The 6043-nt window shown below is 31.7% G+C and overlaps 1 long non-coding RNA gene across 2 annotated transcripts; it reads right to left on the reverse strand.

Moving 5' to 3' along the window:
* Positions 1–772: 772 nt before the first annotated feature.
* LOC111425667 (uncharacterized) lies at positions 773–3216 on the reverse strand. Of its 2 annotated transcripts, XR_011640937.1 has the most exons (5): positions 3089–3216; positions 2908–3038; positions 2592–2843; positions 1890–2402; positions 773–1821 (listed from the first exon to the last, which is right to left on the reverse strand). It is a non-coding gene; the product is annotated as an uncharacterized lncRNA (long non-coding RNA). The 2 variants fall into 2 exon arrangements; XR_011640936.1 differs by having other exon boundaries at positions 2908–3215.
* Between the last annotated feature and the right edge of the window lie 2827 nt (positions 3217–6043).

Raw genomic sequence — 6043 nt, forward strand, 5'->3', positions numbered from 1 at the left:
TTTTATTTATTTTTTGTTTTTGATTTGTCCTTGAAGTATGATATGTTCAGGTATAGAGATTTTCTTTGTACCAATATAACTCAAGATGAAAGAAACAAACTTCATTCCGACGAGAATAGGTTATTTTTGAAATGACTTTCTAATACTATTTGTTTCAAAAATTACCATGTATACCAACATAGTAAAGAAGACGTATTGTTATGCGCCAATATGAGCGGATCGGAAAAACACTACTGTATCTGTTGATTGGAAAATCAAAGAAACTACGACGTGTGAAAAAACAGTCAATACCAGTGAACTGTAAGAGTAACTAAAACTCCTGGATGACTTCTACTATCCTTCGAGATTGGTTACTTGTTTTAGATAAAGAAATGATATCAAAAAAGAAACGTTATTGTTTCTTAATCGTTCAACTCATAACGATATTCCTAAATTAAAGAATATCAAAGTTTTGTATCTTCCTGCAAACACAACAGGTTTGAGGTCAATCACTTGACGGGATTATCTAAAATTTTAAAGTTTTTTATCATAAGTTCGTAGTGAAACACATATTGAAATACATGGAAGAAGAAATTGTTTTGTTAGGAAGGTTTGATTTGAAATAAGGGAGAAAAGGATTTTGTTTCAAGAAAGATGAATTTAAAAATTCCAGCTTGAAAAACACTTTTTGAATTTTGATTGACTTACATATGACTTTTGGCCGAACAAATGATGATACATATGACTTTTTTCTCATGGTAAAATAAATGCAAGATATTGAAAAAATAATCGATTGCTGTTATTAATCTATATTATATTACGTTATACAATAAAAAATATACAAATAAATATGTTTTTAACAAAATAATTAAAATATTGCATACCTATTTTATAAATCTACATCCTCATTCTCACTTTCTTCGATATCTGGATCAATATTTGGTACATTATCAACTGGTAAGTTTTTGTAAAAATCATGGAATTATGTATGGATAAAGGACAAGAGAGAAATTAAATCTTTTTTTTTTATTTGGCTCATAGGTATTAGCTCTTTCAGGCTTTTTAGCTCTTTCTATTAAAGAATGATCCGATTCACATTCCATGTGTGTGTGGCCCGAAACTATGAACTGGTGGTCAATAACTTCAATATTATTCTTTAGTTGCAAAAGCATTATAAACATCACTGCCACATGAGTTTCTTTATTTTGCTCTCCACATGTATCACTGTACAAGACAATGTATTTGATTTGGAGATCCAAGTTATTTAAACGCTTAAACAAACAAGAAGCAATTTGATTTTCTCCTCGACCTCCCATACATTCATGCCACATGTAACATGTTGCTTGATCATCTTCCAAATTGTGCATGATTAAATTGAAGGTCCACAATTGTCTTTTATAAAATGCAATACTTGTTTGTAAATACGATGTTGTAAATCATAAACCAGAGCGATAAACGTTGGATCTTCTTTAGCCTTGATTTTGACAGTTTTCGGTCTGAATCGTGTGTCTTTCTTCAAGCATACTACTAAGAGATAATTACATGTAAAGAATCACACTTCTGACAAGTGTCTGCTTTTGGTTTCTTGAGTGATAAATTCAACGTACGAAATATAGATTCATATAACGTTCGTCCTACTGGCTGATCAACAGTTTCTTTGTAAAGTTGGTACATATCAAACAAATTGATGTTGACGAATTTCATAAAGATCATGTACAACCATCAATTAAATGCGATTGTTAAGAAAAGGTGTGAATATCACTGTATGTGATAAATGTGGACAGTGATGATGACATATTAAAACCTTTTCTTAATGGATACTTGGAACAAGATGTCAAAGAACTAAAAATACAAAATCTAGGAGTAACCAAAACTGAAGTAGAAAAATTCATTTTTTTTATCATAAAAACCTCTGTGTATAGGATTGAGGTCTTCATAGCTGGGATTTTATATTATCACACTAACTCTTTAGAATGGGGTTTAAAGATGTCCCCTAGAATTCCTACTTATCCAGGTTTGACTATAGCATTATTGGAAAAGTGGATAAAAGTGGACTTGCTTCACTATAATATTGCAGCCACCAATAGCACCATGGTTGTTGTACTGTATGGTTGTGGTATTGTAAGATTGTTACACGGTATGATAGTTGTATTGTATGTTGTTCAAATTATTGCTGGGTAATAATTTAAAACAATGTTCTAAACCAAAATACTATATTGAATATATCTAAACTTTATGATAAAACACTATAGTAATAAGCCATCCATTTTTATCTTTTATATTTCAAAATTTAGCAACACCATCCTTTGTTTCTTTTCCTCTTTTTTCGTTCTACCTTCCAAGTAAAATCTTTGACGTTTTCGAAACTTTAGAATTTTCGCATTTATGGTTTTCCTTTTGTTTAAGTTTGCTGAAGTGCATCTCTAGAATGTATTAATCAAATTCTATTCTAGATATAATATTGTATCTTAAAAAATCAAAATAAAATTTGACATCAAACCTAAATTTGTTATAGTTTTTTATTAAACGTTGCCATTTTTACGTTTACTTGTTACATTACATTTATAAAAAATTTAAAATAAAAATCATTACTGAAAAAGAACAAGACATACTTTTATGTTTGAGTCAGGCACTGATTTCAGTTTAATTGCTGCTTTGGTATTCATAAGGTTTATTACCGCTAATAAAATATTATCTTTCAAATCACTGGATACTCCATTAGCTTTGTTTAATGTTTATTGTAATAAAGTCTTACGAGCATCGTTTTTTTTTTAATTTTCATATTTTGATTGTAATTGTTGCAGGGTTCTTTTTAGAGATGCTTTTTTATTAAATCCTTATTCATTCTCGTTGGATGCTTTCATCTGAAAACAAATGAAATTTTACAACTAAAAAACGATTTATTCATAATTTCTGGAAATACAGTACCTTTATATTCCATGATTCTTAGCTATGTTAACTATGTTCTGCCATCAATGTTAATTGTTCATTTTTAGCAAAATTTGAACTTTTTGTACTCATAACTTTTGCACGCTTTCCCTATACTCAATAAATAAAAACTAATTTATATTTTTTAAATAACCGATTTAGCTAAAAAATCAATTCACACCTGATGTGTGGGTTAATTAGAAATTAGTTACAAAGAGTTGTGCTATGTATAATTATTTGTGTATCAGAACTCTTTTAGAAGTTATATCTAGAAATTTAAAGATCACTTTAATAAAATGATATTTAGTGTTACCATTAAGATATAATCAATAAAACTGCATAGTATTCTATAGAAACTAATTTCTTTGTAACATCTGTTGTGAAAGTTTTGAACCTAGTCGTTTGCAGGAAGCTTAACTCAACGAATAGGTACTCGGCGAACGTAGCTCTAGCAAATAATCACCAGATGGCAGCGGAAGCCTGTTTCGAAAATATTTCAGTTTTACATGAAAAATTTATTAGAATATATAAACCATTTAATAATAATACATTTAGTTGGAAGTTTTAACTAAAATTTTTAACATAAAGATTGAAATCAATAATGTTATAATCCTAAAGTTTTTGTCCAAATCAATTCCAAATATTCTGTTTATTCCAATTGTTTGATATCTCTGTTGGTAAAGCGTCGGTTGAGAGAATCGTGCTTAAAATTGGTGGTATTTGATATTAGTAGCTAGATATTGTGCAGAAATCCTCAATTGTAATCCTTAGGGCATTGAAATTCGGCTTATTCGTCCCTCAATTGCACAACGATTTAAAGTATTCAGCGTTCCAAATAGGCGAAACGGGAATCGATATGATCATTAGAAGCTGTTCCATGCGTTATTGGGTCACATTTGTGCAGTCCGGGCGTCTGCTTCGAAGGATACAGGACCGGCATCAGACCGGCGGCATCTGCATTAATTCTAATATATTCAGTACACCAATAACAGCGGACACATTACATGGAAATGTTGTCTTGTGTATCTGTTCATTTATAGACCGCAACATGTTTGACGTTCCCCTTTTCGTGAATATGCACAATAAATTCAATATAACTCACATTGTATTTATTTAATGTTTTAATTGAATCAAATTGTTTTCGTTTTATATTTTTCTATAAAGCGATGTTATTGAAAAGTATTAAAACCTCGTTGGAAAATATGTTTACATGAAAATGTTATTTGTACATTTAGGGAAAATGAAATACAACAATCCGAACAGCATTTGTGACCTCTCCCGAAGCCAATATGCAATTACCCGACAACACTCATCACCGTGTATGTCAATTCGGCGTACAACAGCGTCGCTGGGCGCTCGGCTCCACTACCTTGTTGATATAAACCTTATCGATCGGACGGCTGTTCATCCCGTTCATTTTATACACAAAAATAATCTGCAGCAATACAATCTGACGCGGAATTAGACCTAACTAGAAACATTTCGCTTCGCGGTTTAATAGAAAAGCCGTGGCGGATGGAATCGTCGCACAATTCCAAATCAATCGGAATATCGACAGCACGAACACGCTATTTAACCGGAAACCGATCAAATAATATTCAATTTATATTAAAACCCTTCTGAACCGTTCCAAACGCAATCCACTCTCGACATCCTTTGACACGTCACGAACAGAGAACGGTCATTCATGAACAAATACCGTTCCGTTCGGTGGGACTCTCCACTTGGTCAGGCCACTTGATTAACTATTATCCCAATACCAATGAGATTCATCAAAGTACCTACTAAGTCCATTTGTGATTAGTTGATATTGATTAATTACTATGTACTGAATTTTTAACAGTAGTTTAAATTATTTTTTTATCGAAAAATTATGCATGTACTCTGAATATATCAATCTATGGATTTTTTTAATGAGTTTTTGAAGCTTGATTCCAATACTTCACTGTTAAGTTCTTCAAATTGGGATTATCAGTCTATCAGAACAGGACTCATCAAGAAGGATATTATTTTAATATAACTTTTTGTTGAATTATATGTTCGATACATTCGTTCATACGAGGAGCTAGAAAGGAAAGAAATTCTCGTTATTGCAAATAGCACCTCCGCAGTTATGATGCTTGTTACCACTCAAATTTCCTTTGTTCCACTACAATATTACACGATTATTGGTTGCCGTCTCATTCATTACACAGTGCAACAGCCATTCTGGGGGTGAAAAATTCCAAGTCATGGTGAAAGTATAGTAAAACCTCCAAAGGGTTTGGCGTTCTCAGCTATTATACATTTCATAAAGGGGCTTGCTGAAAAATTATGATTATCATGTTAAGCATAGTTCGAGAGTAAATGTGTTACTTTTGTTTTTAGTTATACATAAAAATGGCTCACGAAGTATCGATTTTTAGTAGCAGCTGCCGCTGCAATTATTGTTATTGATTCCGATACAAGAAAGCGTGCTACATTGATGAAAAGGTATTGGATTCGACGAAGCAGAAGTTAATATCACAGAAGTGATTTAATAAAAGAATTAATATTAGACGACATTAATAATATATACTTGGATTATAGATGTGATGTCGGATTCTGAAATTTTTTTCTAATGACGAGTTAAGAGTTTGATGATTTATGTAATATGATGAAACCCAGAATTACCAAAGAAGGTACAAAATTTAGACAGGCAATACCAGACAGTGAAAGTTTACTAGTAATGTTGGTAGCAAGCGTATCTATCATGCTTTATTCATAGCAAAAATATATTTTAAATATGACTCACAATTTACAAAACGCTTTCCGTTGCTGAGGTTCTTGGGGCTGGTATATCTGAAAAGAAGGTGAAAGAATGTGCACCTTGGTGCAGGCAAGTATATTGCAGTTGACATTGAAAAACAGAACTAAATTTATCATACACTATCATGTTCGCCTATTACTGTCTCAAATAGGGTGTTAGTAATTATATTTTGCACCATTAATCTAGAATGTGGGGATGTTAATTTTAGAAAATTGATGCCAATCTGATCCCCAAATATTCCGAGCTCATCTTGTTCCTGCCTCTTGAACTGTATTGACCTCAGAATGTCTATAGCTTCATTTAATACAGGTAGTACATTAAGATTGACGTATTCTTTTGAAAGATCGA

Source organism: Onthophagus taurus, chromosome 7, assembly GCF_036711975.1.
Source record: "Onthophagus taurus isolate NC chromosome 7, IU_Otau_3.0, whole genome shotgun sequence".
Taxonomy (NCBI): Eukaryota; Metazoa; Arthropoda; class Insecta; order Coleoptera; family Scarabaeidae; genus Onthophagus; species Onthophagus taurus.